Source organism: Periophthalmus magnuspinnatus, chromosome 20, assembly GCF_009829125.3.
Source record: "Periophthalmus magnuspinnatus isolate fPerMag1 chromosome 20, fPerMag1.2.pri, whole genome shotgun sequence".
Classification (NCBI taxonomy): Eukaryota; Metazoa; Chordata; class Actinopteri; order Gobiiformes; family Gobiidae; genus Periophthalmus; species Periophthalmus magnuspinnatus.
Window position 1 is genome coordinate 6,853,832 of NC_047145.1, and position 11,348 is coordinate 6,865,179.

The following is an 11,348-nucleotide window of genomic DNA, read 5'->3' on the forward strand; positions in this document are numbered from 1 at the left end:
TGCCATAGCAATTAACAATTCAAACCAAATATTACATCTTTTGTATGGCCAGCAGTCCTCAAAATGGCACCATGTAACAGGAGCTGAAACTGTGAATAGTTGCCATGGTACTCGTCCATAGAAAAGGCTTGAGGTTTGGCAGTATTTTATTTCATGGAATTTGTCAAATCTAGCTACGTGCAGAGGCATTTCTCAACATATGGACATTAAATGAGGATATAAAACAGGCTAGAATTCTTTGGTAGAATTTGTTAAAGGTCCTTTATTATGCCAAATGGACTCATGTGAGCTTTAAGTCCATGTTGCCTCCGCAGAAACATACTTAGAGTTGTTGTGTTTTGTTGCATTCACACATATTTGAGCAACACTTTATTATTAGTGTCTGTGTAATCGCTCATACAACGATTTGTCCAGTTGACGGATTTAAAACTTCGTCTTTTGCTCCTTTATTATTAGTCTTATTCATCTATCTACATCTACAAACCTCAAAATGCTATGTTCCACCTTGTGATGTCATCAAGTGGGGTTTAAAAGCTCAGTTTTGCCTCACTCAAGCAGATAACTAGTTTCCTTACAAAAAAATAGTGTTCAGTAGAGATAGCCACAGAAAGTCTCTAATATCGGCACTTCCTGTATTACCTCATGACATCACAAGGTGGAACAGAGTGGTTTTGTTTTTTTGTTTTGTTTTAGCCTAAATATGCAGCATTTGTGTGCACCACGTGTGACTGAAAAACACAACTCCAGGTATGTTCTCGATGAGGATACAAGATCAAAACTTGGACAGTAAGACAATTTACTGGCCCATATTAGTCTGACCTGCCACGATTTTAAAATGTAGTTTATAGATTATGATTGTGTAACGTAAATACAACTTGTTCCAATTCCAGGAGACCTCTACTTTACTTACTCTTTCAACAGAAGTGGGATCATGAACAAGTACTGTATCTTGATTATTTGAATTACCTAACAATAATCTCCATGTGATTAACTGTTTGAGTGCCAAAGGGGGGACAGTTTGAGCAGTGCCTTGTTTCCTATTTAAGAGTAATCCTTTTGTACTGATGTGATTGTTCAGTGTGTTTTTGTAAAATGATGCAGACAATTGTGTTGACGTAATAAAGACACTAAGGACTGTTGCTTTTTGCTGTTGTTTTTTTGACGCTCCGAGTCTCCTCTGTCTTTGCTCCTCATGCTAAGTTACTCCCCCTTCAGAGCGCTATCACAACACAATCGGAATCGGCGTATATCCTGCTAATGAATCGACTGCAGGTTTGTCAAGTTGCTGTGTACAGTTTTGACTAATTGTAATGTTTTTGTGACATTTGACCATGTTTTCTTCATATCTGAGGACACAGGTGAGACACACACTTGTACAGGACCAGATATTTGGACCGTCTAACATGAAAAGCTAACTGTAGGTACTGCTCTGTCTGAAGCTCTGTTAGACTTTAATCTGAGCTTTGTTTTAACACAATCAAGAACTGACTTAATTGGAACTACAACAGATGAGCTGATTTGTGTTGTTATAAACAAGTCTGTAACACATGAAATTACAGTCACAAGCTAGCTAGCATTAGCCAACAGCTTTTTAATTAGTCACTCATCTTTTTGTTGAAAATCAAACACCTAAAAAGGACCATGAACGCTCATATTGATCACAGACACACACTAATAATAATAATGCCTTACACTTGTAATGCACTTTACAGGCTTGTCAAAGCCTCTCAAAGCACTACACTATAGTCATTATTCATTCATTTCCACACTTGGTGATGGTAAGCTACTATAGCCACAGCGGCCCTGGGGCAGACTGACGGAAGTGAGGCTGCCAATCTGCGCCATCGGCCCCTCAGACCACCACCTATCATTCGCACACACACCACTTTCATACTAGGCAATGTGGGTGAAGTGTCTTGCCTAAAGACACAACGACAGAACTTGGTCCGAGCGGGACTCGATCCTCCGACCTTCGGGTTGGGGGACCAACACATCGCACACACACAACATACACCACACACACCGCTCACACTCTACACACACACTGCACACACACCACACACCCGGCACACACCAGGCACACGCACTGCACTCACCCCGCGCACACATCGCGCACACCCCGCACACACACTGCACACACACCGCACACACACCGCACACACACATCACACACATCACACACACCATACAGAATAAATAACTCATCTCAGGACTATTTTTAGTGCCAGTGTAAATCTGCATCTGTTTCATGTGGGGCTGAGGAGGCTCTAAGTAGGTTACTGTGAACACTTAATCATATGAAATATTCAGGGGGGATACTTTAAATAAAGCAGAAAGCCCCTCGTAAGCACCTTTTTACACACAAGTAGTAACACGTGTTTGTGCTTTGAACCAGAGAGAAAGTAAAGAAGAGAGATAGAGTGTGTAGAAAGGGGGGATGCAAAGAGGATGAAAGAGGAAAGGAATAGGAGGAGAGAGAGGGAGAGAGAGTTTGACAGGAGTGAGAGGATGAATGCGTGTGTATGTGTGTGTGAAAGAGAGGATGAGAGTGTGAGAGAAAGAGACAGGAGGAGGTGTGAGAGAGACAGAGTGAGAGCAAGAGACAGGAGGAGAGGATGAGAGTGTATGAGAGAAACGGAGAGAGGATGAGAAGGAGTGAGAGGATGTGAGACAAAAACAGGAGGGCTGAGAGGATGAGGAGGGGTGAGAGGATGAGAGTGTATGAGAGAAACAGAGGAGAAGGAGTGAAAGGATGTGAAACAAAAGAAACATGAGGATGAGAGTGTATGAGAGAAACAGATGGAGGAGGAGACGGAGTGAGAGGATGTGAGACAAAAGAAAGAGGAGGAGGGATGAGAGGATGAAAGAGTGTGTGTGAGAGAGAGATACAGACAGAGGAAGAGGAGGGGTGAGAGGATGAGTGTGAGAGAGAAGGGGGTGCATTGAGAGAAAGAGGGGAAGTGAGAGTGAAGAAGAGAGCTGGATTTTAGAGAGAAGAAAATGTAGAAAACTGTGGAACTAATTTTGCACAGAATATCCTCACTGTCACTGCCCAGTCCTCCCACTCATGTAAATGGAGGACGTCATGGTAACGGATCAACAGTCAAATTATATATGTAAAATAAACCTGTGGTTTTGCAACTGACAAACTTTCTCTATGGATTTACTCACACAAAGGGAATAATCAAGAACAGAAAGAGAGGTAAATGTTCCCTACTACCCCTTTATCACAGCACTGACACTGTAGCCCCGGGATGAATAAAGTATACCTTATGCCTTACCTTTACACTTTATAGATCTTATCTGTAACTTGGACTAGTGATGTCACCTCCTTGTCTCCATGGAGATAATTAATGCCATGTAGTGAAACTCTTCTAACATCTCCATGGATACAACCCTGTGGCAGATTTTCCATTAGTGCAGCTTTAAGGTTGGGATGTCACAGTTAAGAATGCTGTTAATACAGTTGTTATTAATTCTAAAACACCACCCACCTTGTATTTTTTCATTATTATTTTTTTTTTTTTTATTTGTTTTTTTTTTTATTTTTTTATTTTTTTTAACTGTTTCTTGGCTGGCCTGGGAACGCCTTGGGGTCCCAACAAAGGAGCTGGAGGATGTGTCTGGGGTGAGGGAAGTTTTGGAATCCCTGCTTAGACTGCTGCACCCGAGACCCGACCTTGGACAAGCGGATGAAAATGGATGGATATTTTAAAAGTACCACATTTTCTGGAGTAGAAGTCGCACCAGCCAAAAAATGCATAGTAATCAAGAAAAAAATCATATATTTTACATATAAAACACATCTGAGTATAAGTCACATCCCCGGCCAAACTATGAAAAAAGTGTGAGTTATAGTCCAGAAAAGGCAGTATATATTAAAGTGTATAAGAAGCAAATATATAAGATTTAAAACAGGAAATACTCTGGGGATGGATGCATGGAGACAAAGGCAACTCGGGAAGGCCTCACAGGTCCTAATTGTAAAGTGCTACATCAACCCAACATCTGTCCCGGCTTCTAAACCATGAGAGATTGCAGATATAGTGATGTTAAAGTCGATGTTACGTGCTAATTCAAGCATACAGCCTATATAGTGTAGACAGTGGGTGTATGTCTGACTCACCGTGCTCTCACATGAGGACGTGTACACAGCAGACGTCAATTCCATGGCTCCCTCACACCTCACACCATTAGCACTGCATTAGCCTCTATATAAACACAGATGCTTCTGAGGAAAGCGTCTGCTCTCAGGAAAACACACAGAGCGAGCAAAACAATGAACTAAACGTACACTATGTAACTTTAGTTTATGTCTCTGTGGTGCAGGTGAATCTGTTTGCTACAGCCATGTCAGATCTAGATGGGAACCTTCATTTTACGCTAGATAGATAGATGGCCAAGCAAAATAATAACATCTTCATGGCACACTCACCATCAGAAAAAGGACTTATAATCATGTAACTCATTCATGGATCTGATATCGAAGAAGGCAAGACGAGACATGTGTAGTAGCCAAACTCAATAGAAACAGCATTACACTGATGAGCGTACAGAAAAGTCCAGTTGTTAAATGAAACGCCATGTTTAACAGAAGAATGTATCGTTCAGAGCAGCCAGTGTGTGAGGCTTGTGGGCACTGAAGCTGGGCATTGAAGCTGGATCAAAAAGTGAAGACCTCGTGAATGAGTTGTGTCCCCGCTGTGCTTCAGAACTGCAGATGTTTGATCATTTCTCAGCACTCAGAAGCCAGAGAAACGCTTTGGTACAGCACAACCTCAGACTAGTCCCAAAGGCGAGTTAAAGAGAGCGTATTACACTTCTTAGTTGTTAACACATATTTTGATCACCGTGTTACCTTTTACTGTTTTGAAAATGCTATATTCACCAAAAACAGTGTATTCAAATGTCTGTGTAGTTACTCAGTTGTCCAGGTCTGATCAATAGTAAAAGCAAAAGTTAAATCTGTCAAGTGGACAACTTGTTGTAGGAGTGGAGACGTTTTGCTGCTCATCCAAGCTACTTCTTCAGTTCTGGTCAGATTACTGTTGGACACTGCCTTATATCTGTCTGAAGGGAGGAGCTAACTACACTGAAACTGTGAACAGCTATTGTTTACAGTTTCAGCCTTAATGGCCTACATTCAACCTTTAATGGCCCTACTGGCTCGCTCTATTGTTCTCTTTGTTTGAGACGGGAATCTCAAACTGTCTGAGAATTCTCTGAAGATTTTGTAAGGAAGCTGTGTAAGGAATAGTTACGCCTACCTTTCCACGTTCAGATTCTCTGTTGTCCTATTTTTTAGCTCTCTTAGAGCTATTGAAAGCCCACGTCCAAAATGAGCTTTCACACTCACTTTAAGACAGACACTGGTTCACCCAAAGGACAAAACCCAGAGTTGGAGAAACTGCCACTACATAAGAGAATGTACCAACACAGTCGTGAGAGCTCCTCTGGACCCCAGTCCACCGTGCATCTCCATCTCAAAGCCACTAACTACTCCTTTGAAGATAGTGAGGTTCAGATCATAGCTAGAGAAAAAGAAATGGTTTGATACGGGAGTTAAAGAGGCTATTTTTTTTGTCAGGAAAGACAATCCTTCCTTGAACAGGAATGGGGGCCTGAAACACCAACTGTCCCCCATATACAACTCCATCCTCAGACCCAACGCAAACAAAGGAAACAAAGAGAACAACAAAGTGAGCCAGTAGGGATATTAAAGGTTGAATGTAGACCATTAAGGTTGAAACTGTAAACAAGAGCTGTTTCCAGTTTCAGTGTAGTTAGCCCCTCCCTTCACATAGATATAAGGCAGTATCCATCAGCAATCTCACCAGAACTAAAGAAGCGGCTTGGATGAGCAGCATCTATGAGCAAAACATCTTCAGTCCTACAACGTTTTGTCCAGTTGACAGATTTTTTTTGCTTTTACTATGTTTCAGTTTTGTTTTTGACGCTCTGAGTTCCCCCTTCCCTTGCTCCCTGCGCTAAGTCATTCCACCTTCAGATCGCTAAAGGGGGCGTGATCAGGTTTGAGAAGTTGTAGTGTACAGTTTTTTATCCTGCTTATGTATTTTTTTATAGAACCTGTGCGACGTAGGCTTATGGGTTGACTCTTACACAGGATCATACTTCTAACATAGGAGGGTTCAAATAGAGAGAGATCACTGAATTACTCAAACATGCATAAAAGTAGAATGCAGTACTGTGCAATACAATATAAAACAACACACTAGTCTCTGTTGTAATTCTGTATTTTTTATTCAAAGGCGTAATTTTTTCGTCCATTTTGTACAGTGTAAAAGGTCACAAAGTACTCAAGAGAAAATCAAACACACATGTAGAAATCATGCATGGAAAAAACAATTCATATTCAAACAAATCTGCAGAATTCTGACTCAAAATTCTTCCCATCAAATGAAATGTAGAGTAATATATTTTAGTGACCTGAGTCTCAATAGAAAAGACACTTATTAAGATGAAAACAGAACAAATTAAATATCGTATTATAGTATTAGTGATAAAGATTTGACAAACTACTCATCATACAGTTAAAGGTCCTATATTACACAAAACTCATGTGAGCTTTTAGCCATGTTAGAATGTTGTTACCTCGTCAAAAACAGACGTGGAGTGATGTTTTGTTTCATTCACACATTCGAATAATCCTTTAATCCAGGGCTGAAATGATCAAAAATGATTCTAGTGAAGGTGTATGGAGTTTAAAAACACAGTGGAGCACTTCCTGTATTACCACTTAAGGACAACTCCATGTATGTTTGTGACGAGGAAACGACATTATAACATAGATCAAAAATTGCGCAATTATAGGCCCTTTAATGCAGAGAAATTACACTTGAACACCACACGTCATAAGAAAATACTCCGTTGTCATGGAGACCAGACATCAGGTTTAGACATAATACATATTCATAGATATATTTCACATAAATATTGTACAATTCCCTTTTTTTGTCATAGTAGAATGAATGGATTCTGAGACGTTTATGAGTTATGAATGACCAGCAGCGGCAAAACAGGTCAGCTTAAAGTGCCGATTCGATCCATATAATCTTTTTTTCTCTATATAAAAATAGATCTTTGCGGGGGTCATCTGGGTCACACGTAAAGCCATGTTATTGCTACAAAATAATGGAATATGGCACGGGCTTTCAGATTCCTGCAACGCAACTTGTGTAGACAGTGAAGAATATGGCTTGACTGTACCATCTCTTAAAATGGCCCCAAATTACTGCATTGGGCCTCTTGAACAAATTATTTGAATATGTTGACTTTTTCTTCTTATATGTGAGGAAAATTTGTCTTACCCAAGTACAGATATATCACATAAGCAGCTCTTGAGGTCAACATAAGTCTGCAGTGTACTGTCTGCATCTAGTTGTCTGAGAATCAGGAAATGTGTGATTAGCATGCTAGTTGTGTTTAGCGGCAGAACTCCACTCTGGCATTTAAAAGGATCAGAAGATAATTGCATTGGAACTCTGGGGTTACCTTGGATATATCAGATAGTACTGTGATCCTCGGACAAGCAAAATGGCTCTTTTAAAATGAGGATTATTTTTGAGTAAATTTAATACTGCACAGTTTTATTTTACAATGCAGATTAAATTACTGTGCAAAACCTGTATTTTAGTTAAAAGAAATATGACACATTTTTAAACTTGGCCTATCTGTGCCCAAAATTATGACGTAAATATGTGCAAATTAAATATAACTTTTACTGTTAATAAATGTAATTTCTAACTTGTTAAAAATCCTTAGACATGTTGTTTGTGTTGTTGTTTGGTGTTTTGGTTCTCAAGATGATTATCCAATCAGAAGGCAGTATAAACCTCATATTTGGGTTGCCAGGTAAACCAACTAAAACCAGTTGGAAAGAAACATAAAAGGAATCCTCATTTCCAAAAGCGGAGCAAAACTTGTATATGTCCTCTATCTGCAGGTTTAGGCACTGGCAACACAGGTTCAATTGTGATTGTATTTCGTTTTTAGTCATTTACCAACTCTCAATATATATATTTATCAAGAATGTCATTAGGGCCCTGTAGTTTCAAAGCGTTCTGTGATGTAACTACAGATCCCAAGATGCACCAGGCTTAGTAAGACTCCAGCTCACAAAGATGCTATGGTTCTGCAGTATTCTCCGCTTTAAACAGTCTTTTTTGTCTTTTTTTTCTGTTCAGAATTTAAACCATCCCATCTTTCAACTAGAAAGCTATCCCGTTTACAGTAATTGAATCAGGTTAACACAGAGAAACACATGGTGTGTTCACCCAAATGATAGAACAGGACACTGAGGTGATTGTCTGAAGCTCAAACTTAAAGACTTCATGATCCACTGGGTCCACAGGAGGCTGGATTTACACGGCTCACTGCATGTAATATACTACACCCCCAGGGAAGTATTTCAGCTCTAGGATCCATTTTAAGATTTTTATTTATTTATTTTTTTTGATCCTGAAGGAAATTCAAAGCTATAACATATTCTTCACACTACTATGCGATTTGCTGCTACACTTGTGTGACACCCTGCACATTATTTGACATTGAAGATGTTATCTATAATCACTTTATCTTGCCTGGCCACCCAAGACCACGTGTTTTTGCAATATTTTAGCCATTTAGTCTAGAACCACATCATGGCTGCATGATTTCTGAAGGCAGTGATCGACAGGCGAATTAACCAACCAGAGACGTATGGGTTGTTTGTGTCTGTGAGTAAAAAAACAAAATTAAGAACACAAGAACACAGGGGACTGAGAATAATGAATCTCAACAGAATCAGTGAGGTGAAGCACTAAAAGTAAATGTATGTAAAGTAAATACAATGTGAAAGAAGTCCATTCTGAATGACACATTGATATTTGAGAGACGTCTTTTGCATTTGACAGATGTGTGCTACAAATAAGCAGCTGTGATTGGACTGTCCTAACATGGTCTGAAGGACTGGGTCACCAGGCAAGATTAGACCACCATCACCACCTCTGGAAATTTACAGAATATTCCTTTCAACATATATTTTGTTTTTCACCAGATTAAAGCAAGAGAGTCAGGCTGCAGACCTCCACACAGACAACACCACCCCACAGGATGCACCTCCACCCACATGTCCCTACTTTTTTATTAGTTTACTCTTTATAAGCAATTTAATTACACTTTTTTTAATTCAGATGTTGCCTTAGTTTGCTATGAAAAGTTATTAAAGTTGATGAAGCTCATTTAATTTTTTGCACTTCCAAAATCTGTAGGCTACATTTAATACCTAAAATAGTTTCCTAATTTGAAATTGTGTGTTGTCTCTGCTCTACTCTGCTTGTGTAGGGAAACTAGCAGATTTAAACATTTAGCCTACAACTAACATAGGCATATGAAGTAGTTTGTCCGTGAATGTGTTGCTGTAGGTCGCATTTCTGCTTAAGATTAGGCACAAGTCTGTAATGGTGCATTTCTCTGTCGGGACCTGTGGATGGAGTTAAGTCAAGTGAGGGTCCTGTTGTTCAAGGTCTGCAGGTTGGACCCCTCTCGATTAAAGAACTCTGTTTACTTCAGCTTTGCCACCTGAATTTCAAACTATTTTTTGCACCAAAACAGCACAGACAAAACTTCAGTGTATAATTTTAACACAAAGATTGTAAAAGCAGATTTATGATGTTTGGTCCAATTAGCACCCTTGCACTGTACACACAAAAACATAGATTTCGGGAAAAACATATAAAATAACACTCAACAGATAATATCTTTGTAGAAATATGTGTGCCACGGACTATGACAACCTTTAAAATTCACATGAATACACATTTGATATGATGTGACAGAAAAAAGTCAAACCAGGATTATCCATTCGGGGCAGTACTGTAAACCATTAACTGCATGTTTTCTGGTATGGGTATCATAGGAGAGCACTGAAATAAAACATTATATATATATATATAAGTCATTTAGCCATTACCCACAATACTGAAAAGGAAGTCCATTTTCCCCAGTCTTCTTCTTGCATGATGTTTAAATGAGATCGTCTACTGTACAGACTTTGGTGTGATTCCTCTATGGGATTCTGGTTGTGGTTGAGTGCAGTTCCTTGAGTGCATATACCTGTCCAGGTGAAAGCAGAGCTGGGATGGGCTAGTTCACAGTGGTCAGGGGCCAGGTGCATGGCCCAGCATAGGTGCAGGGGCCAGTGGAGATGCATAGATGGAGGAAGCAGAGAGTCCAGTGCGAAGGTCTTCAGGTCAGCTGAGTGTGAGCACTCAGGGGTACGGTGGCTGTCTCAGTTTTGGTTGTTTGTTGAAAGGCAGACCTTTGTCCCCTATCCCACCAATTTTGATTAGAATACCACATTTCGTAAGTGCTAATGAAATAAATTGAAAAAAAAATAACTTTTGGAAAGTTTAGATGAAATATAAATATTAAATACTGTATACTATAACTTTTTTTGTATTGTCCTATATTCTTGGACTGGACAGTTTGGTAACCAATGCTAACAAAGTCCTAGATAGGTACTGTATGCAGGTTTAGAAATAATCAAATCTGTAATCATAAACATTTTACTGTTTACTCATGAAATAGTTTTTAGTAAAACGAGTAAAATGATTTGAATATGTTGACTTAAATACAAATATGATGATTTTTTTGTATTGTCATTGGTCTTTAAACAGTGCCTTTGCTTTGGCATTTTTTTTATTTGGAACTATAAAAAATGCCTGATAATAAAAAACAAAAACAAACATCAGTAGATGTTAAGCTAAGGATAGAGTGGTAATGAGTGTGATTTGGCATCAGAAATGCTTAAAACAAGTCTGCCGATGATTTATGGACTGCACAGGGCTTCTATCTATGGCATTACAATCCTGGGAAATTTTACAGTGTTTTCGTGAGAATCAGTGGCAAAGGACTTTCTACAAAGGATTACTGAAACCAGTGTGACCAATGAAGCAAAATACAACTCCGGGTATGTTTTAGATGAGGGAATAATATTCTAACATGGTTGAAAGCTCAAAAAAGTCGATTCTGCATGATGTGTGTTCTTTAAAGGGCCTGCACCAGATGTGTTTTCATGGATTTGAGTTCCCGAGGTCAGTTATGTACAGTCTACATCTAATTATAAAATATTTTACTGTCCAATAATCAGCAAATGCATTGTTAGCATGCTTCTTGTGGTTAAATTTACCACAGCGGCAAAACTCTGCTCTAGTCTGGGAAAAGTGCTCAGGAACTCATTTTGAATAATTAGGATCCTTGGAATGCATAAAGTAAGTGAGGAATAACTTTGGAGTACTGCGAACCATTAAAAATGAACTAGTTTTCACATTTTTGAGACAGAAAAAATT